The 22,477-nt window shown below is 46.8% G+C and overlaps 1 protein-coding gene across 6 annotated transcripts in view; it reads left to right on the top strand.

Annotated features, from left to right (window-relative positions):
• BICRA (BRD4 interacting chromatin remodeling complex associated protein) overlaps positions 1-22,477 on the top strand; it is a 128,287-nt gene that overhangs the window by 70,023 nt on the left and 35,787 nt on the right. For 4 of the 6 annotated variants that reach the window (XM_030544384.1, XM_030544383.1, XM_030544379.1 and 1 more), the window contains exon 2: positions 1,465-1,567. The exons of 1 other annotated variant lie outside the window; for it this stretch is intronic. The gene's annotated coding sequence lies outside the window, so the exon portion shown is untranslated. Of the gene's footprint in view, positions 1-1,464; positions 1,568-22,282; positions 22,303-22,477 lie in introns of those variants that run through there. One more of the 6 variants, XM_030544382.1, reaches the window with a different exon arrangement.

Genomic DNA, 22,477 nt, shown 5'->3' with positions numbered 1-22,477 from the left:
AATTATCTGTGAGGATTAGACGTTCCCATGGCAGTTTTCATAGAAATAGGGATATCAATCCCATTTCCTCCTTGAATTTCAATTTAGGTAGTTACATACTACCTTTCTAAAAAGAAAAAATGACCTGTGTGAGTTGAAATGTGGAAGTTACTTTTGTGGCCCCTGCTGTGCTGTGCTGTTGGTTCAGCGTGGCTGTCATGTTCTGCTCTACACGTGGCTGCATTTCAATGATGGGTGAGTGATGCAGTCTGTTAGAGGTTTGGGATCCTTCTAGGTTAAAGCCCTTGAATAAATACAGTTGTCATTATTACTGTAGCATGTTCATGGACCTGTAAACAAGGTAAACTTCAGAGGGCAAGGGTTGTTTTTAAATTGTATTCTTGTTAATAGAAATTGGTCCAGCAGTCCTTTGGAATTTCCTATGATCTTAAGGATACACCTTTCCCATCCTGAAAATACTTGTGTAAAGAGGATTCATAAGTGTTAAAGCCATACCATCTAAACATACAAAGCTCAGTCTCTTAGAAGTACTGATTTCCTCTCCTCTGTTTCTATGAAAGTGAGATGTACGCAGTCTTATCCTCAGTATACAATATGTTAAGCAGCTGAATCTTTTTTTTCCTTTTTAGTTCTGGTTTTTTTTTTTTTATTAGCAGGATCACATTAGGGGGTTTCATATCACAGTGCCTTTAAACCCTGCCCAGATCACAGCTGCAATGCAGATCTGAGCACAGGGAAAAAAAATCCCTTTCCAGGCCTAGTAACAAAAAAGGCTTTGCCTAGGAATGGCATGATGCCAGATTTGAGGTTTTCAGAACAAATTCCTCAGTTTCACCATTCTAAGCTGAAAACTTCAAAATGTGCTTTGCCAGGATCTACCTAATGGCTCTGTGCTAAAAGTTAATATAGGATGTGTTTAAATGTGTCTCTTTAAAAATTCAAGATTTCAAGTGTATGACCAGTAGGTAATTTGATACAACTTCCTGCTGTTGCAAACACCTGTTCATTTGAACTAGTGCTTACAGCAATGAGAATCTTTTCATAAAATACCCAAGTGAAGACAAACTGAACTGGGCTTGATTAATAGGTTCTCCTCAAGAGAGCCTCAAGACTGATCTGCACTGCTCGAGGTAGAGAAGGCTTTTATTGAGCTTCACCATTCTAGAGGATGCTTGGCCTTGAGCAATGCTCTTAGTCCCTCAGTTCCCAAGAACCAAATTTAACTCCTCCCAAAGTTGGAAAAATTGCAATTGGAATACATCATAGTTAACTCTAAAAAGAAACCAGAGCAACCAAGGTGGGTATAAAGAATCCTGTTAGAAGGCTTTGTTTTATTGTTAAATAAAATCTGGTGAGGAGGTTTTGACTAATCAAATAAGCAAAAGTAAGTCAAAAGCATCATTAGCAGAGCAAAAAGAAATACTGAATGTTGAACTAAAGCTAACATTTTATCTCACAATATAGGATTTTTCAGATGCACTCATAGATGAGAGAAACTAAAGCAGGAAGAAAACCTACCTACTAAAATATATGCAATGGGAAATTGAAGACGGCGGATAAGTAAATGGTAGATTTGTTAAACAGTTACTTTGTTTTTTATCTTTGAGATCAAATTACTTGGTACAGTTTTGAGAGTTGTTAGCCATATGTAGTAATGTGTGATTAAGCAAATGCTAAACGGAAGAGCTGAACATTTTTTTTTCTTCAAGCAAGTCAAATAATTGGTCCAGAAAACATTCATCACTTCCAAAGAGTTTCAGTAATAACACTTGTAATTTACAGATAACGTGTCAATTTGTGAGTGACAGACATAACTCCATTAGTAAAAACAAGTCATGGTAAGACTAGTCAGTTGTTGGAGGAAAATTTGGGAACGATCTTGAGAAGGGAGTTATTGAGCACACCTTTAAAAAAAAATTAATTTGATCAGTGCCAATGTAGATTAGTGATTAAGAAGTCTTGCTTAGCTACTTCTTATTTATATTCCTGGAAGAATATTCCTGCTGCCATGTCACGCAAAAGAATTGGGATGAATATAATATTAGATTTCCATGTAACATTTGACTAAAGCTCTACATTGACGTTTGCTTCTTGTGCTAAAGTCTACAAATCTGTTACAATGGGTACTTCAGTCTCCTTGCAGGTTGGCACAGAACCAGACCTGTCAGTCACTGGTAGCTGGGGAATGCCCTGCCTCTTTAAGTTGTCTCCAGATTTTTCTTTATCTACAGAGGCCTGTGGCTCCCCTCCATACTGCAGAGTTTTGCTAAGGAAAATTCTAAACTTTAGTTCAAATTTTTCGACTAAAAATTCAGTTCAGTAATGTATCCATTCGATTCCCATTGCAACGTTTGATTTTTTAGCATGCGTTCTCTCTCTCTCGCGCGCGCACAAACACTCACTCTCTCTCTCTCTCTCTCTCTCTCTCTCTCTCTCTCTCTCTCTCATATCTTACTGGGGAGCTTGGCCAGCTCTATGGGCAGAGAGCAGTTTCCCTCACAGCCTACTCTGGGAAGGGTCGCCATCCTCTCCTCCATTTCCGTAAGGGGAGTGAAGCCAGAATAGCAGCATGTCTATATCCCACACCAGCAGCCATACCTCTGACTGTGGAACTCAGCCTCCTTTCTCTCTTTCTCTGCTTCTCCTTCCGCTTGAATCATGGGTGGAGGGCACTGGAGATAGCACAAGTGCTGCCAACAAGGGTCCTTCAGGCACAGCCCCTTCCCCCTATTGCCGCTTCAATAACAGGCATCCCCCGATCCCAGGGATCCCAATTTGTATCCCAGGCTCAGACCTACCGGGGAAACATATGCCTGTCTGAATCCTGTGGAGCAGAAAGGGGTAGAACTTCTGGGGAACCCATCCTTGAGCCCTAGTCTGGCACCATGTGCCCCTTCTGGGTCTTCCAGCAAGGAGGGGAGTAGAGATGAGTGAACACAGCCTCAGCTCTTTTGGCCCACTTCACCTGGTTGGCCAACTCTTCCCCCAGTAGCATGGGGATGGAATAATTGTCATAGACTGCAAAAGTGCACCTTCCTGACCAAAAAGACCCAGCCAAATGCAGTTAAGTGGACGGATAAGTGTCAAAAGGCCTTTACCCAACTTAAGGCAACACTCATGTCTGACCCTGTGCTCAGGGCCCCGAACTTTGACAAGCCATTCCTAGTAACCACCGATGCATCTGAGCGTGATATAGGAGCAGTTCTCATGCAGGAAGCAACGAATCACAACTTCCATCCTGTCGTGTTTCTCAGCAAGAAACTGTCTGAGAGGAAAAGTCACTGGTCAGTCAGTGAAAAGAAATGCTATGCCATTGTGTACGCCCTGGAAAAGCTACGCCCATATGTTTGGGGACGGCGGTTCCATCTGCAAACTGACCATGCTGCGCTAAAGTGGCTTCATACTGCCAAGGGGAACAACAATAAACTTCTTCGTTGGAGTTTAGCTCTCCAAGATTTTGATTTTGATTTTGAAATTCAGCCCATTGCAGGAGCTTCTAACAAAGTAGCTGATGCACTCTCTCGTAAAAGTTTCCCAAAATCCAGTAGTTAAAAAGTGTTCTTAAAATGTAAAAGTCTGTTAGTTATATACTTAGTGGTATATGTAAAGGTGCATGTGTTGTATTAATCTGTTTATTTTAAAGTTCTAGGAGGAAATCGCTGCCAGTGAGGTTCCCCACTGTCTGCAATTTGGGGGGCGTGTCATAAACAGATAGCTAAGGGTTAATGTTCTTTTACCTGTAAAGGGTTAACAAAAAGTGACCTGAAACACCTGACCAGAGGACCAATCAGGAAACAAGACTTTTTCAAATCTGGGTAGAGGGAAGTTTTGGGTGTGAGTTCTTTGTTCTTTATCTTGGTTCGGTGACCCTCTCGGCTCTGAGAGTGATCTTTCTATCTCCAGGCTTTCTAATCTTCTGCTTCCAAGTTGTAAGTACAAGGATAGTAAGACAATAGGTTTATATTGTTTTTTTGTATTTACATGTGTGTAGTTGCTGGAATGTGTTAAATTGTATTCTTTTTGGATAAGGCTGTTTATTCATTTTTTCTCTTAAGCAATTGACCCTGTATATTGTCACCTTGATACAGAGACCATTTTATGTCTTTTTCTTTCTTTTTATATAAAGCTTTCTTTTTAAGACCTGTTTAAGTGTTTTTCACTGGTTAAGGCTAAAAAACGAAGGGAGGGAGAAAATCTCTTTGTGTTAGATTTACTAAGCCTGACTTTGCATACCCTCTGGGAGAGGGGGGGAGAGAGATTTGATCTCTCGGTACTTGTGTTTCAAGGACTTGAAGCAGGGAATCTCCTAGAGTACCCAGGGTGGGGAAATCTGGGAGGAGGTAAAGAGGGTGGAATCCCTTTGTTTAGATTCACGGAGCTTGAATCTGTATATCTCTCCAGGAGCCCAGGAAGGGAACACCTGGAGGGGAAGAGGGGGAAGGGAAGTGGGTTATTTCCCTTGGTGGTGAGACTCAGGGCATCTGAGTCTTGGGGTCCCCCAGGGAAGGTTTTGGGGAGATCAGAGTGAGCCAGACACTGGAATTCTGGCTGGTGGCAGCGATATCAGATCCAAGCTGGTAATTAAGTTTGGAGGTTTCATGCTAGCTTCTCATGTTCTGAACTCTAAGGTTCAGATCTGAGTAGGACAGTTATGACAGAGCCCTAGTCCGGCACCTTGCTGGAAGACCCAGAAGGGGCCCATGGAGGGGAGTAGAGATGAGTGAACACAGCCTCAAAGAGGACAAGGATATTGCTAGTCACTTGAAATATTTTCACTTATTTTTGAGCACAATTTTACTCACTTCTCTGAAGCAGGATGATGGAGACAAACTCTCAAGGGGAAATAAATGAATAATAAAATGAACATTGTTTCTCCTGACATACACAGAGTACAGCGTGGCAGGTTAATGCTGGAAAGACCAGGCCTTAGATATGTGCTCATTCCTCTATAATTACATTTCTCTTCCTGCCCCCCAATGCCACCTCCTAGGGGATTTGTTGTCCTTACTGAAGGAAAACTAGCAGCTCATAAGAGTTAGGTCATATCTACACATACAGCGCTGCAGTGGCGCAGCTGTACCGATGCAGCACATCTGGTGAAGATGCTCCCATTGGCATAATAAACCACTTCCTTGAACAGTAGAAGTTATGTCAGCAGGGAAAGCTTTCCCACCGATACAGTGCTGTGCACGGGAGCGCTTATGTCGGTGTAACTTGTGTTGCTCAAGGGGGTGGTTTATTCACACCACTAAGTGATATAAGTTATGCTGACATAGTCTGTAATGTAGATATAGCCTTAGATAATTAAATAGTAAAGTATGTTTTAAAACAAACAAAAAGAAACCAAGACACACAGGGTTGACTCTCTCACGCAAAAGTATACTGAATATTGTGAAACTACACTTAGACTTTAAGGTCAGAAGGGACCATTATGATCATCACTTAGAAGGTCTGCAGCTGCTCCAGACACTCTATAGCTATATGTCTCTCTTCATTCTTCCCGGGCAGATGTGATAGTGCTTTCCTGCCGCACCTAAAAGATGGGGAAAGTATTGTATTATAGTCCACAGCTGCTGCTGTGGGTCGCCAAGCCCTAATTGTTAGGCTGTCATTTTTGCTCCCAGTTTCTGTTGCAGGTCGCCATTCCTCACCTTTGCCTCCTCCTTCAGCAGATGGCTGTGGAGTGAAAAGAGGGACAGTAGTCCAGAGGTGAAAGAACTGGAAGGCAGTAAAGGACTTCTTGACATGCCATTTATTTCCTTGTACCCCAGTTTCCCACTTTGGCCCCTGTTATATAAGGTTTCTCAGTGTGTACCCATCAAAATGTAACCTGGTATCACTACAGAAAATTAATATGGCTATTTTTCCTAGTGGTCAAGAACTCGGTGTTTCTAACTAGAGGAGATTTTACCTGTAAGAGTGGCCTGTTCACTGTACAAGCCCTTTACAGGTAGCCAAGCCCAGGCAGAGAATCTCTGCACACTCTTTTGGATATAAAATGTCTCCAGGGGCATCAGGCCAAAACAAATAAACAAACAAATATGAACTATCATCTGAAACCCTGGATGCCCCTGCATGTTTTCACAAGGAGTGCTAATGTAGGTGGACAATATTGCAAGTATGGTTCTTCTCATCCTAAAAATCAGATGGTCTCAGGGTTTCTCCCTGGAAGGAAAGAGAGAGAGAGGGATTCGGATCCATTTATCCCATGGCTGTCTTGGCAATACAATGGGAAACTTTATGAAAAGCTGAGGCTGTTCAGAGTGGTAAGAAAAGTTGATTTACAATCTTGACTCCTGCCAGGAACGATAGGAAGGAACTCAGGTCATATGGCAAGTTGAAGGAGTCTGAATCGCAACATGAGAACATGCCTCTGTGCAAGTGGTAGCTGGAACAGACGCAGGGTCATTAGCTGTCCTCCAGTGCCTCAGGGCTCTCTAAAGGTCTCCCAACAAGCTCTGTCTGTGGTTGACCCCTGATTGGTGCCAGGCTCTTTCAATTTGGGAGCAAAAGTGCTTTCATCAGTTAAGGTCACTGGACGTTTTCCAAATTGGGAGCAGTGCAAGAATTTCAGGAAAAGCTTTGTACCATTCCCAGTCTCAGCAGCCCATAGAAAGGCTGTGACACAAATGAAATAATCCACTATACACTTTGACTGGAGCATGACAGCCTGCTCTCCATCCTAGTTCTAATCTCTGAGAATTGGGAATAAGCAGGGCAGGGCCTTGTCTGTAACATCCAAAGAGAGCCTCCTTTAGGAATTGTCTTCAAAACAGTCCCGTTTCACCATCCTCAGACAATTCTTATGTTTTGTGGAGAGCTTCAGTGGTCCAGAGGTCATATGAAACCTTGCCACTAATTCTGAGTATCTCCTCCTCATCTCTCTATTTTAGTCATGGGCAGAAAACTAGCTCCAGTTATATATTCTACACTCCCACAACTAGTGAATGCAGAGAATCGGGTATTTTGAAGGGATCCTTCTGATTCAGTTCAGGGAATGGGAACCAGAAAGAGAGAGCCCTCTTGGAACACATTGGTTTATTAATCTCTGAGAACACTGCCCTCCATCGATAACAGACCAGATGACTTCTTGGGGGCAATAGTCAACATGTCTGATAGTTTTCATAATAACTGGGAAGAACACAATCAGTTCTACCCGAGAGAGAAATTCATCTGTACTGGATGGAGCAAAATTTCCTATCTGTGTACATTGCCCACAGCGAGAAGAACTCCAAGGCTTACCTGGCAGAGGTTGAATTAGCAGAGTGGCTCTGACACCCAGAAGTATGTTGCTCATCATAAGTCAATTTAGTGAGCTGATGATTGAATTCTTTGCATCTGGAAACAATAATTCTTCTTCGAGTGATTGCTCATATCCATTCCAGTTAGGTGTACGCGCCGCGCGTGCACATTCGTCGGAAAACTTTTACCCTAGCCACTCAGTGGGCCGGCAGGTCGCCCCCTAGAGTGGCGCCACCATGGCGCTCCATATATACTCCTGCCGGCCCACCCGCTCCTCAGTTCCTTCTTACCGCCCGTGTCGGTCGTTGGAACAGTGGAGCGCGGCTTAGCTGACCTCCACTTCCCTAGCTACTCGTTTTCTCGTATATAATTATGCAGTTATAACACTTATATATATATATTTGTATGGTTATACGTGTTTTCTTTGCTAACATGGTTAGTTTAGTTAGCGGGGTTCAGGAAGTAGCCCCTTCCATGAGCCCAGTGCCGGAGCCATGCATGGCTCACCAGATTTTCAAAAGGGGCCCGGCTTACCAGAAGCCGCGGCCGAAGAGAGATCTACATGACTCCTGTTTGAAGAATCACACTTGACAGATAAGTGCCCCATTTGCAAGGCTTTTAAGCCGAGAACAAAAAGGTGCGGGACTTTCACTTGCCCCTCCACCTTGGGCGCGGAGCGATGTTCAAGCGGCGGGCAGAAGCGCCTCCTCGGCACCGGACCCCGCCGGTACCACCAAGGCCTTCCGGCACCGACCGTCGCCGGCACCGATGTCGACTCGGCACCGTTCCCTTCTTCCGAGGTCGAGAGAGTCTACGATTCCTGCTGGTGCCTGGCGGCTCCCCGGCACGCGCCGTGGTTGAGCCCCCTGCTCCCGCTACTTCCGTGCCACCTGCATCGCAGCCAGAGAGCTCGCCTCAGTTGCGTTATCCGGCCTGCAGAGGCACCGATGACTTCGGCTCCGTCGATTCCAGTCCCCCAGGACCAGGGAATCCGGTGCCTGGCAGCTCCCCGGCTCGCGCCGTGGTAGAGCTTACTGCTCCTGCTGCTTCTGTGTCAGCTGCACCATAGCTAGACAGCTCGTCTAAGATGGCTCGCCCGGCGCCGACGACGTCGGCACCGTCGATTCCGGTCCCACGAGGGCCGTAGAATCCGGTGCCTGACGGCTCCCCGGCACGCGCCGTGGTTGAGCGTATTGCTCCTGCTGCTTCCGTGCCAGCGGCACCGCAGCCAGAGAGCTCGTCTAGTCGGATCGCCATGCGCTGACACCTACTACGGCACCGATGACGTCGTCACCGTCGATCCCGGTCCCATAAGGGCCGTAGAATCCGGTGCCTGACGGCTCCCCGGCACGCGCCGTGGTTGAGCGTATTGCTCCTGCTGCTTCCGTGCCAGCGGCACCGCAGCCAGAGAGCTCGTCTAGTCGGATCGCCCGGCGCCGACGCCTGCTACGGCACCGATGACGTCGTCACCGTCGATCCCGGTCCCACAAGGGCCGTGGAATCCGGTGCCTGACGGCTCCCCGGCACGCGCCGTGGTTGAGCGTTTGCTCCGGCTGCTTCCGTGCCAACGGCACCGCAGCCTGAGGGCTCGTCTACGTCGGATCGCCCGGCACCGACACCTGCTGCGACACCGATGGCGTCGGCACCGTCGATCCCGGTCCCACACGGGCCGTAGAATCCGGTGCCTGACGGCTCCCCGGCACGCGCCGTGGTTGAGCGTATTGCTCCGGCTGCTTCCGTGCCAACGGCACCGCAGCCAGAGCTCGTCTACGTTGGATCGCCCGGCACCGACACCTGCTGCGGCACCGATGACGTCGGCACCGTCGATCCCGGTCCCGCAAGGGCCATAGTATCCGGTGCCTGACGGCTCCCCGGCACGCGCCGTGGTTGAGCGTATTGCTCCGGCTGCTTCCGTGCCAACGGCACCGCAGCCAGAGCTCGTCTACGTCGGATCGCCCGGCACCGACACCTGCTGCGGCACCGATGACGTCGGCACCGTCGATCCCGGTCCCGCAAGGGCCATAGTATTCGGTGCCTGACAGCTCCCCGGCGCGCGCCGTGGTCGAGCTACTTCTCCGGCTGCTTCCGTGCCCACGGCACCGCGGCCAGAGGGCTAGTCTAAGTCGGATCGCCCGGCACCGACACCTGCTTCGGCACCGTCGATCCCGGTCCCGCAAGGGCCGTAGAATCCGGTGTCCGACGGCTCCCCGGCATGCGCCGTGGTTGAGCGTATTACTCCCGCTGCTTCAGTGCTGACGGCACCCCAGCCAGACGGCTTATCTAACTCGGTTCTCCCGGCACCGGCACCTACCGAAGCTCTGATGACCTCGGTACCATGGATCCCGGCCCCACGAGGGCCGTCGAATCCGGTGCCTGACAGCTCCCCAGTACGCACTGTGGTTGAGCCTGCTGTTCCCTGCGCGCCGGAGATGTTACCAACGGCGAGGGCTCTCAGTGCCATGACGGAGTCAGTGCTGCCTGACCCGGGCACCGCCGGTACGGGTAATACAGTCTCTTCAAGGGACTGTCCCCTGTCAGTACAGCAGAGCGGCACCGTCTATGATCACGGTCCCGCAGACGCGCCAAGTCCTGTCGGCACACCGGACACCACTGCAGTCCCGGTACTGTTTTCCTCGGTACGGGTCACACTCACTGCACGGTCGGTATCCCGTTCGCCGACCCGCTATCGGCACCGTTCCGACATCTGGCACCGGGGCAGGTACCTTGACTCCTGTAGCTCTTCTCCGAGCCTCGAGATCTCGGTCGACCTCCCGACACCGTTCTGGTTGCGGGTCTGGTTCTCGTTCCAGGTACCGATACGCCTCCCGATGCCGGTCCCCGGTGCCGAGTTGGGCAAGGTCCGAGTGAGTCAGGGACTCGGCCCGTGCCCTCTTTTAGTACCTCCATGGCCGTCCGGACACGCATCCGTGTCACCACCATATGCGCGGATTTATGCTCAGGACCACGATCCTGATATCATGGCCAGCGGGCGCCAGCCCCGAAGCGGAAAGAGCCTTGGCGAATGCAAGGTGTACTCTGCAGGGGCCCTGCACCTCTGGGGTGCGAAGCAACAAGCCTTGCTTAGCTGCGATACTTATAGCACCTGGGTGGAGGAGTTTCTCCCTCGAACCTCCCACCTAGAGTTCGCTGCCGTCTTGGAGGACGGGGGAAAGGATTTACCCTTTGTTGGTAAAGGCATCTTCGCGGCAGAGACAGCCCCAGACTGCGAAGCCTGCTGGACAATAGGGTCCTAATGCGTCTCAGCATGTATACGCCTGCGACCAAACGCAGGCCTTTATGGCCCCAGCCGCCATACTCTGTGCCTAGCCAGAGGCAGAACTCTGGAAAACGGCAAGGCCAAGGTGGTCGCAGACAAACGTCAGGCCCCCTAAAAAGCCAAAGTCGAGGTCCCTCGCAATTACCACTGGGACCAAAGACGGACCTTCCAAGGTTCACCGGAGGGCGGTGTACCAGTCGCAGGACGGGATCCTGATCCCGCTTTCTCCTGGCATGGCCCCAGTTACTTTTAGGTCGCTGGGTCCTGCGCACGATGGAGCATTGGTACCACCTTAAAATTGCTCCAGCCCTGTCCCCCTTCAGCGGACAAAGGGGCTAGCGGTTTTACTCCCGTTATGCCCTAGTCCCCCACTCGACCACAGGTCAGACCTTCCTGGTCCTGCATGGACTCAACCGGTTTGGGATAAGGTTGAAGTTCTGCATGGTATCCCTGGGAACCATTATTCCATCCTTGCCTCCGGGGGGCTACTATGCCGCCCTGGATAGGAAGGACGCGTACTTTTGCAATGCCATCTTCCCTCCGCATGGGAGATGCCTCCGCTTTATAGCCAGCGGTGAATACTCCCGGTTTACGGCCATAGTCGCCGCCTAACGTAGCTATGTCGGATATGCGTTTTTCCGTATTGGGACGATTCGCTTATCCGAGGAGACTCTGACACACAACCCACTCAGCCGTGGGCATCGTCACGGTCTTATTCACAGATCAAGGCCTGATGATTACTATAGAGCAATCCACTCTGGTTCCCACGCAGAGGTTGGGCTTCCTAGGGGCTATCTTGGTCTCCTACCTAGCCGGAGCCTGCTTATCGCAACTGCGGTTTTAGGCGATGGCATCAATCATCTGAGGTCTGAAGGCTTTCCCAACGACCTCAGCTCGTTCTTGTCTCAGTCTCCTGGGTCCATGGTTGCCCGCAAGTTTGTAACCAAACACGCCAAGCTCCGCCTCCGTCCTCTCCAAGTCTGGCCCACCTCGGCGTACCGCTTGGACAGGGAGCCAATGGTCATGGTAGTCACCGTTCCCTCGAACGCCTTAGGCTCCCTAGAGTGGTGGCTAACCCCCTCCTTGGTGTGGACAGGATGCGGTTTCATCCGCCCCAGCCCTCACTGCCCCTGACGGCGGACGCATCATCTCTCTGCTCGAGTGCTCATGGTCACCTCCGAGCTTAAGGCCTTCGGTCTTCTAGAGAGCTGGCATTCCTCATTAATGCCCCAAAAATCAGAGTAGTCCGCCTGGCGTGCCAGGGGTTCCAGCGGCAGCTGCGAGGCCGTTGTATCTCGGTGTTTACAGCCAACACAATGGCCAGGTGCTTCATAAGCATTCAGGGGGGACATAGTCCTCCCCCCTTTTTTGTCAGGAGGCCATCCATTTCCGGGTCTTTTGCATGGCCCGCTCGATGGAGCTGGCGACGTCCTTTCTCCCAGGCGTTCGGAACGTCTTATCTCTTTGACTCAGCAGGTCTTTCCTGTCTTACGAGTCATCACTCTGCCCCATGTGAGGCGTCCCGCTTTCCGGAAGTGGAAATGGTTCCTCACACAGACCTGTTCGCTCACCGCGAGTGCAGGAAATGCCAGGTGTCCTGCTCCTTCCAAGGTCTCTCCTCGGAATCGATCTTGGACGCATTCCTGATACCGTGGAACGGCCAACTGCATTATGCCTTCCCGCTGTTCCCACTGGTTCGTTACGTCCTGCTCAAATTCCGCAGGGGCGGAGCGTGCGTCATCATGATCACTCCAGAGTGGTCCAGGCAGCACTGACATACCACGTTGCTCGGCCTGTCAGCCCAGACCTCATCACTCAGGGCAATGACAGGCTTCGTCACTCGGACCTGCAGCCTCTTCGCCTCACGGTGGCTCCTGCGTACCTGAGTTGGGGTGACAGGCAGCCTTCCACCTGGTCAACGTACCGAGCCAGGTGGAAGCGTTTCCTTTACAGCTGCAGTACGCTCGATCTTGCTCCTGCTGAGGTCTCGATCCCCTCTTTCTGGCCTGCCTCTGGCCTTTAGCGGCAGGATCTGGCGGTATCATCGCTGAGGATACGCTCAGCAGCCGTCCCTACCTTCCAGCAGGCTAAGATGGACGTTCAGTGTCCCACGCTCTATGGGTTCGAGGTCCCTCAAGGGCTTGGAGCGCTTGCACCCTCGGGTGCGCCGCCCAGCCCCGCCCTGGGGCCTCAACCTAGTCTTGGCCAGACGGGTCTCTGAGATCAGAGCTCTTACGAAGGTTCCACAAAGACAAGGTGCAGTTGTGACCGCACCCGGCTTTCCTCCCTAAGGTGTTTTGGCCTTTCATGTTACCCACAGCTCAACGCAATGGGCATAACCTTTGCACTCCTTGGACATCTGTGGAGTGCTCGCATTATCTTGTGCTGACAGAATCATTTCCTAAGGTGCCCCAGCTCTGCCCCGGTAGCGGGCCAAAGGGAGGGCTTGCTTGTTTTCCTCTCAGAGGATCTCATCTTGGGTGATGGCGGACATCCCCACTTGTTCTGATTTGGCTCATATTTCCCCAAGCCACATCACCGTGCATTCTACCAGGGCTCAGGCTTCATCTGCCGCCTTGCTGGCTCGTGTTTCTACCCACGAGACCTGTCACGAAGCTCCATTGGTCCTCGGTCCTTACCTTTGCTTCGCAGTATGCCCTGGTTCAGCAGTCAAGAGAGGCTGTAGCCTCTGGCTCGGCAGTTTTATTCTGCCACATTTCACTCCGACCCCACCGCCTTTGTAAGGCTTGGGATTCACCTAACTGGAATGGATATGAGCAATCACTCGAAGAAGAAAAGACGGTTACTCACCTTTGTAACTGTTGTTCTTCGAGATGTGTTGCTCATATCCATTCCGCACCCGCCCTCCTTCCCCACTGTCGGAGTAGCCGGCAAGAAGGAACTGAGGAGCGGGTGGGCCGGCAGGAGTATATATGGAGCGCCATGGTGGCGCCACTCTAGGGGGCGACCTGCCGGCCCACTGAGTGGCTAGGGTAAAAGTTTTCCGACGAATGTGCACGCGCGGCGCGTACACCTAACTGGAATGGATATGAGCAACACATCTCGAAGAACAACAGTTACAAAGGTGAGTAACCGTCTTATTAAGTGCCCTTCAGCCTGTATGAGTGTCAGGATAAGGGGGTGAATGACCTCTCGCAAAGCTGGGCAAGGCCTCCACTATGTGTCTTCCCACCTTTTCCAGTGCTCCCCAAGATAATACAAAAGATAGAAATGAGAGAGCAGCAGTGATACTATGTATGCCTTTCTGGCTGAAAGGGCTGTGGCTCTTGGGTCTGATGAACCTAGCACTGGGTCTTTAGATGTCACTGTCTCTCAAAGGAGGTTTGGAATTTCAAAACCAATCCTCCGTCTGGGACCAGACAGATTGGAAAATAAATGCATGGATGAAGTGATTATTGCTATCATGGACTCCAAAAGAGAAGTCAACAGACAGAATCTACTCTACTGGCTGGTGCAAAGTTCACAGTTTAATTACCATGTTATACCCATGAAACATAGCTTTGAGTTTCTCCTGGAAGGTTTTATTGTGGATGAATGAGTGGCCTAGCAAAAAGATAGTATCATGTTCTCAGCATATTCAAGAAAAATAAGTTTGTTCAAATCCCAACATTAACTACTTCCTTAGGTCATCAACCTTATTCCAACTCTGCAAAGTCATAGAACATGACCTTGGAACCTCATTCTGCTCCTTACAGCCTTGCCTGGAATGAACCTTTTCAGGAGATGTCATTATACTTTCTATCCGTTAGAGCAGGCTTTCCATTGGCGGCTTTCTCTCCATTGTACTTTTTAATTCAGACAGGTGGGCCTCGTAATGGTCATAGAATTAATTCCCTAGGTAAATGTCAAGAAATATTCTTCCTTTGGTTAAGCGTGTAAGTCAAGTCCTTGAGAGCATGGAAAGTCTTAGGTCAAACTAGACATGTCTCCCGTTTTGAGATCTAGATGGTCATATGACCATCAGCACATGCTTTCACCAAGTTCTGCATATTAGTCATCCTATCTTAGCCAGTGCCATTTCCTTTCTTTTGGGAGAAGTCTTCTCCACACCTCAGTGCCCAGGATATGTTGGAGGAGATTTTATATATATATATAACACACACACACACACTCTCTCTCTCTCACACATTTTGGATGTCCACTTTTAAAGGATGATCCTGCTTCCCACCCTGAAGGCACATTGCTATGAAAATCCCATTGTAATGGATCTATGGTCCTTAGTATGAAGAAGATTAGGACAGTTTATCTGTGCTTACTTTAAAATTTCCTTTCTTTGAGTAAGAAGTCCCACAGACCTGATCCACACCAGAGACAAACGATCACTCATAATAGAGATGGAAATGGACATTCAAGGATTTGAATTTGTTGTCATTAGATGAAAATTACCATGCTCTGGAGTAGAGGAAATTGTTACACTTTTTTTCCTCAAGTGTATTTAACACAATCTGTAATGTAAGAAAGTAGATTTGAATTATCTTGGCTGTGAAAGCTGTCTCATCTGGATGTGGGGCATTTGCCTGTTGCTAGGGGCTGACAGGTCTGGTTTTGTCCCCAATCTGCAAGGAGGTTGAGGTACCCATTTTAACAGATCTGTGGACCTTATTACTTGAAGAAAGGAAATTTTCAGGTAAGCAAGGACACATTTTCCTTTTATTGACTACTGTAAAGATCTGTGGGATAGGGTTTAAAATAAGCATGTTGAATAAATTACAGCAAGAGTCTGTAAATAAGGCTGTAAGAACAAGTAAGTCAACCCTTTTTACATTTCACTGCAAACTTGAACTGAACCTTCTTTGATGCAGGACAAAAAGTTTGGATAATTTTTATACTGCCCCCCCCTTTTGTTTGATTTTCATGATGCCCCTGCGCTTCTAGGTTCAGACAAATAGCAAGAGTTTCAGAATACCGTGAGAGGAGCAGTTCTTTCAGCATTTCCAGCCCGAAAATAAGCATGAATTATTGGAAATCACTGAAAAGCCAGTTTCCACAAGAGCTGTAAAACCAAGAGGCTTTGGATAAACCTTAGAATGTCTAGGTGCTTATCAACGCTTCCATATGCTTTATGGATCTCCCCACCAGTGTGCTATAGTCAATTTTTAAATTAAGAAGGTAGTACTTGTGGGTACTGTACAGTTTGTTGGCCACTTTTCCTGTATAGCTAAATGATTGTCCTTGTTGTTAGCTGTGGGGATAAAGGAGCACTGTTTTTTGTATTGGATCCTATTGTTTTATTTAACTCTTCAGACATGCAGTTCGTTACCTTAGAAATTAAGAGGAAGATTAGTTTGTATTGCTGACTCTTGGTCCCTGTGAATCTGAATCTTCGTTGATTGTCTTTGTTGATTGTCTCTTTCAACCAAGTCTTCGTTTTATGTAGGGAATATCTTTGTGTATGAATCTTTAAAAATAATTTAAAACTGCTGTTAATATTATGCTTTAGTACTTTCAGATTTCATGGGAATATTTCTACAGTCCTAGAAATTGAACTGAGAGCAACATGCAATATAAAGACCAAATTCTCTTGCATTTCCTATTAATGTACCCCTTCCCTCTGCAGCTCTACTTTTTATTTTTAGCATTACAAGGTGACATTTATGGCCAGGAAATGCCAAACCTTTTTGGTATATGCCCATCACAAATTCAAGTGTGTCAACAAAAGAGGGTGGGAATATTTTTCTATCCATAGTGTTCCCCTTAACATCCCAAATTACCAAGGGTTGTAGTAAATTCTCCATCATTCAGAGTCTTTATATCAAGATTGGATGTCTGTCTTAGAAGTGATGGTGTGCTTCAACAAGTTGATTGGCTAGATGGAAGAATCATTGCGTAAAACCTGCAGACTGCATCATGAAGTGAGGTAGGGAGTACAGATCCTAATGGTATCTTCTGGCCTTATAATCTACGATTCTTAGCAATGTGATGGCCATTAGCAACAACAATGCAAAGCTAATAAAAGTTATAATCCTGCTCCTCTCTGCATTCAGAAAGATAAATGCCCCTAGGACCTTTGAAATGTTGTAGAGACAAGATCTGTAAATGTCCTACAGAAATCTCTACTCAATTATAAATAAGACAGTCTCTGTAATCAGTTATGTTTACGCTCTAAAGCTCCATGTATTGCCTAAACTAGCACACAGTCTTGCTGTTGTCACATTCATCCTCTAGTCCCTTAACTCCACTTGGAGGAGTTCACCTAAATGTATTGCTTTTATCTTTTCGGAGACCTAAAAGGACTTTTTTCTTTTTAAGTTTGATTTTTGTTTCTCTGTGTTTTTGACCTTAGAAATATCAGAAATGTAAAGTCTAGTTTTCTAGTGTTTTGTAGGAGGATTTCCTGAGAATAGAGGGTGTCTTGGGGACGTTTGTGAGCTCAGTCGCTTTAACTTAAGGCGTTGTTGACAGTCTGTCTCTTTATTTCTCAAAAATATTGAATCAGTAAATGAAGTAAATACATGTTAACAAAAATAAACAAAGTGGCTTAAATAGCATAGTTTCCCTTCTCAGCTACTCAGCTTTTACATTCTCTTAATCTCTTTGGGTGTCATAATTTCATTAAATCTCTAGTCACTGTAAATCGTACCAGGACCTAGATTTTTCATGTAAAACGCAAACCATGAAACAAAACTTGTCAAGCTTTCTTTCTGCATTATCAAGAAGCAAACAAAGTTGTTTTTTTGTTTGTTTTTTTTTTGTTTTTAATTCCTCTGCAAATCACCTTTAACTGAGATTGTAAACTCTCCTCCAAGCTGATGGGTAGGCCCCAATACAGCAACGAAAATTGTGCGTGCATCCATCCTTGCAGAGCCCCGTTGACTTTCATGGGGTTCCATGCAAGCACAAGAGAGTGCTTCTGAGATTCTCATTGTGGGTTGGGGTCCTCATGTTAATCTGTAAAGTACTATGCATGAACATAAGAATGGCCATACAGGGTAAGACCAATGGTCCAGCTAACCCAATATCCTATCTTCAGACAGTGGCCAATGCCAGATGCTTCAAAGAGAGTGAACAGAATAGGGCAGTTATCGAGTTATCCATCTCCTGTCATCCAGTCCCAGCATCTGGCAGTAGAGGTTTAGGGACACCCAGAGCATTGGATTGCATCCCTGACCATCTTGGCTAATAGCCGTTGATGGACCTATCGTCCATGAACTTATCTAATTCTTTTTTGAATCCTGTTATAGTTTTGGCCTTCACAACATCCCCAGGCAATGAATTCCACAGACTGACTGCACTGGGTGAAGAAATACTTCCTCTTCTTTGTATTAAACCTGCTGCCTGTTCATTTCATTGAGTGACCCCTGGTTCTTGTGTTATGTGAAGGGGAAAATAACACTTTTTCTCCACACCAGTCATGATTTTATAGACCTCTATCATATATCCCCTTAGTCATCTCTTTTCCAAGCTGAACAATCCCAGTCTTTTTAATGGCTTCTCATATGGAAGCTGTTCCATACCCTTATGGTTTTTTGCCCTTTTCTATACCTTTTTCCATTTCTAATAAATCTTTTTTGAGATGAGGTGACCAGAGCTGCATGCAGCATTCAAGGTGTGGACGTACCATGGATTTATATAGTGGTATTATGATATTTACTACCCTATTATCTATCCCTTTCCTAGTGGTTCCTTTGTTTGTTCACTTTTTGACTGCTGCTGCACACTGTGGATAGTTCCCTGATAACATCTGCTCAAACTTTAACTAGTACCACAAATAACTTACAGGGGTGAGTGTGGGGAAGAAGCACTTACGCCAAAACAAAATCACTTTGCCTTTATTTTCCTGTATCTCTTTGGCTATTCATTCCAGTGGTTAAGCTTGAATAAGAGTGTTTTGTTCCCTCAATCATCTCTTTTTCACTCCAGCTTCTCCTGCTGTCACCGAGTCCGTGGGTGATGCTCTGGAACTGCTCCTCACAAAGCCAGTCAGGACTTTGGGGAGCCTCCTCTCCCTTGGAACAGACTGTCTGCAGGGCAAGAAGCTTACACGGCTTCACCTCCCTGGGTCTGACCTTGGCATATTCAGCATATGCCCCTCCGTGCGCTTCCCCAGCGAGTCCGCCCAGGTGGGATCCTGGGGAAGCCAGAGGATCCTGCCCCCCTACTTCGCAATCAGACATGACTCTTAGCCAGCCAGTAAAACAGAGGTTTATTAGATGACAGGAACACGGTCTAAAACAGAGCTTGTAGGTTCAGAGAATGGGACCCCTCAATCAGGTTCAATTTGGGGCTCAGAGAGCCAGACAACCCCATCTGCACTCACTTCCCGTCCCCAGCCAGCTCCAAACTGAAACCCGCTCCAGCCCCTCCTTCTCTGCTGAGTTCCTTTCCTGGGCCAGGAGGTCACCTGATCTCTTTATTCTCCCACACCTTTAGCATCCCCTTGCAGAGGGGAAGGGCCTGGGCCATCTACACTTGAGTTGGGAGGTATGTTTCCCAGTTCACGTGGATGTACCTGTACTAGCTTTGCTCAGGCTAGTACGGTTACATTGGTGGAAACTGGGAATCGCACCTTCCAGCTCGCATATAGTCAGAAAAGGGGTTAAAGGTCAGTTAGCTCATATTGTAGGTTTAATCTACCCAATCTTAGTGGTAATTATGGAGTCTCTGATTCCCCCAAATTATGAACATATTCTTAGTGGAAAGCAGTGGCTGTTTTACTTAAGCCTATGTTTTCCAGTGAATTTACATTTAAAACAGACAAAGCTTTAGTGAAATCCTTTTTTGGTATACTTAAGATTATTTACGGGTGCAAGGGTAAGAAATGAAACAATATTTTCATTCATAAAACCCTTAAATGCTCATAAAACTGCTTTGCACTAGAATGACAGAGCAGAATTAAATTGTTAGACTTTTTAATTGGATAATAATCTGTGGTTGTGGTTATATACATTTTTTAAAGATTCTCCTCCCTCTCCCCTCCTTCTTTCCATCCCTCCTGGTATAAGGTATAATCATGATGGTTTTATTTGTATACCAAATCAGTCAGTGTTTTGCAGATGTCTTGCAGTATAACACAATACAATTTTGGTTTGTATATTGTCTTTCCCACAAGCAGGATCATCAGAATGCTTTAGAGAACTAAAAATACAATTAGAATTAAATAATGGCATGGGGGGGAAGAGGTGGAAGAGGAAACTCTGATGTAACAGCAGTAGAGAAGAGTTATGCTTTCTGGTGAAATTTTAAATGAGACAGTGAATTTAATAGGTAAAGAGCTATAGGAAGGTTGCCAAGAAGAAGAAGGCTCTTGCACCCAGAATGGCAGAGATTTGGTGAAGAAACAGAGGAGTCCAGTGCTCGTTGGTTGGATGAGCGTTGAGAGAAGCATGGTTTGTCTGATAATTTGCTCCAGACAAACAAAATGTTTTTTAAAGCAAAGGCAATTTTGAACGGTGTCTTGAAATGAACAGGAGAAAATGCCTTTGCATGTTCTGTGTTTGAGAAGGCAGCGGTGTTAATCTGTACATTCTGGAGAACTGCAACTTTGCAATTTCTTTTTCCATACTGTGACGGGCTGGATCACAGAACCCCCCCGGGAGCTGCCAACCGATGTGCCAAGACTACCTCTGCTCCTGTTTTCCCTGCCATCTCAGGACTCCAGCACCCTGTCTTGCTGAGCCAGACACTCCTGTCTGCTCCAACAAAGAACCAGGGTCTGAATTACTTGCCCCAAAACTGCAGGTTTACCTGAAAGCAGCTAACAAAAGTGTGCTTGTCTTTAACACCCAGATGCCCAACTCCCAATGGGGTCTAAACCCAAATAAATCCGTTTTACCCTATATAAAGCTTTTATTTTATTTGTTTGCTCTCCCAGGTGTTAATACATACTCTGAGTTAATTAAGTAAAAAGTAATTTTATTAAATACAGAAAGTAGGATTTAAGTGGTTCTAAGTAGTAACAGACAGAACAAAGTCAGTCACCAAGCAAAATAAAATAAAATGCGCAAATCTATGTCTAATCAAACTGAATATAGATAATCTCACCCTTAGAGATGCTTCAGTAAGTTTTTTTTTTTTCCTCAGACTGGACACCTTCCAGGCCTGGGCACAATTCTTTCCCCTGGTACAGCTCTTGTTCCAGCTCAGGTGGTAGCTAGGGGATTCTTCATGATGGCTTCTCCCTCCTCTTTGTTCTCTTCCACCCCTTTATATATCTTTTGCATAAGGCAAAACCTCTCTGGGTTCCCACCCCCTCTTTCTCTGGAAAGACACCAGGTTAAAGGTGAATTCCAGTTCAGGTGACATGATCACATGTCACTGAAAGACTTCATTGCCTACTTGCCAGCACACATGTATACAGGAAGACTTAGAGGTAAAACACACCCATCTGCAGACAGTTGTCCTGGTTAGTGGGAGTCATCAAGATTCATGATCATGTCCCTCGATCTGCTGGCAATGTTCCTACTTATACAGCCCAAAATGCCATTAGCCTTCTTGGCAACAAGGGCACACTGTTGACTCATATCCAGGCCGGGGATTCTCTCCCCTCCCCCTCTCAGAATCTGCCTCCCCCAGATGTCTCAGCAGGGTCTTATTGGGAGAGCAGGGAGCATTCTCATAAGCATAAGGCTAAATCTTACTTCAAATCCACTTTAAAAAAGTTGGATCCAGCCCTGCCTAAATCGAGCAGTAGCTCAGCCCAAGATAACTTAATACATCCTAAGTTAGAGGCATGATAAGAGAGCCCCCAAGTCTAGGGCTCCATTGGCACTGGGTCAGGATGTGGTGGTATCAGTGCCTCTGGTACTTCCCAAGCACAAATCCTGGGATCCTCCACCCCAATGAAGACTGATCACCAAGAATATCAGTCACCAGTAATTCAGTCTTTGCCTTCAATGACTGTGGCATAGACGGTCCTTACTGCGGTTTTCTCTTATATGGCATCTTTTTGCCGAGGGAGCCACAATATAGACTTTATTTAATGCCCTTCATGGTTTTTTTTTAAAAGGCAAACCCTTGAATTAAAGTGTTTTCACAGCAGGAAACTGACTTCTGGCAATGTGATTTTATATGGAACTAATGTGTGCTGAGGACTATTCATTAACATTAATAGAAATGGCATGTACATCTGAAGGGGTCAATAATATAGTCTTCAGTGTTGTGTGCTGTATTGTAGCTGAGTGTCACCACTGGAGAGTTAATGGTTTTCTAGCAGTTGTCTAGCTGCAGCTGACAAACCAGCTTTAAGCCCCTTTAATACAAGACAGCTCATTTGTTTCTGTATGGAGAGCTGTGCACACGCCATCCTGTGCACCTGCCTCTCTTCTTCCCCCTTTCACCGACCCTGGGAATGTCCAGCTGCATCTTGCACCTAGTGTTTTTTGAGAGGTTGCCCCCTGGTGTCTAGAGCTAGTTAAAACGTGATAGCACATATTGGTTGTAAGTCACGTGAATCCCTTTTGAGAACTTGCAGATGATCAAACCATGACTGCAATGTCAGCTGGGATGATTTTTCTCCCAGCACCCTCAACCCAGTCAGGTCTGAGGCAAAAGAGACTTGTGATTTAATATGCAAAACAAATGGCCAGAACATGGGGTGCAAAAAACAGGGGGAAGGGTGTTTTATCCCTGTGGTACAGAACTAATCTCTTAAACACAGCGAAGTAATTCTAGTTACTTCTGTAGCAAATGTCAGCAAGATGGGCCTGTATATTCAGTCTGAAGAGTTGAGTTCTAATTTGGTTAACGCCTTATCATGGGTTTTTCTTAATAGTGAATCAGTTGGATTTATTTGGCTCTATCTATTCTGAAGAGGCCCAGATGAGGTATGGGGTTGTTACTGTGGGGGATAAATTAGCAAACGAACACTTGCATTCATGCTGCCAGCCGATAACAAAGGACTGATTTTCATAAGCATTAATTTTAAGTAAGCGTGAGTGAGTGTGTGTGTGTGTGTGAGAGAGAGAGAGAGAGAGTAAGTAAAGGCATGCTAGATGGACT

Source organism: Gopherus evgoodei, unplaced genomic scaffold (genome assembly GCF_007399415.2).
Source record: "Gopherus evgoodei ecotype Sinaloan lineage unplaced genomic scaffold, rGopEvg1_v1.p scaffold_34_arrow_ctg1, whole genome shotgun sequence".
NCBI lineage: Eukaryota > Metazoa > Chordata > Testudines > Testudinidae > Gopherus > Gopherus evgoodei.
This window is presented reverse-complemented; position numbering and strand designations above follow the sequence as displayed.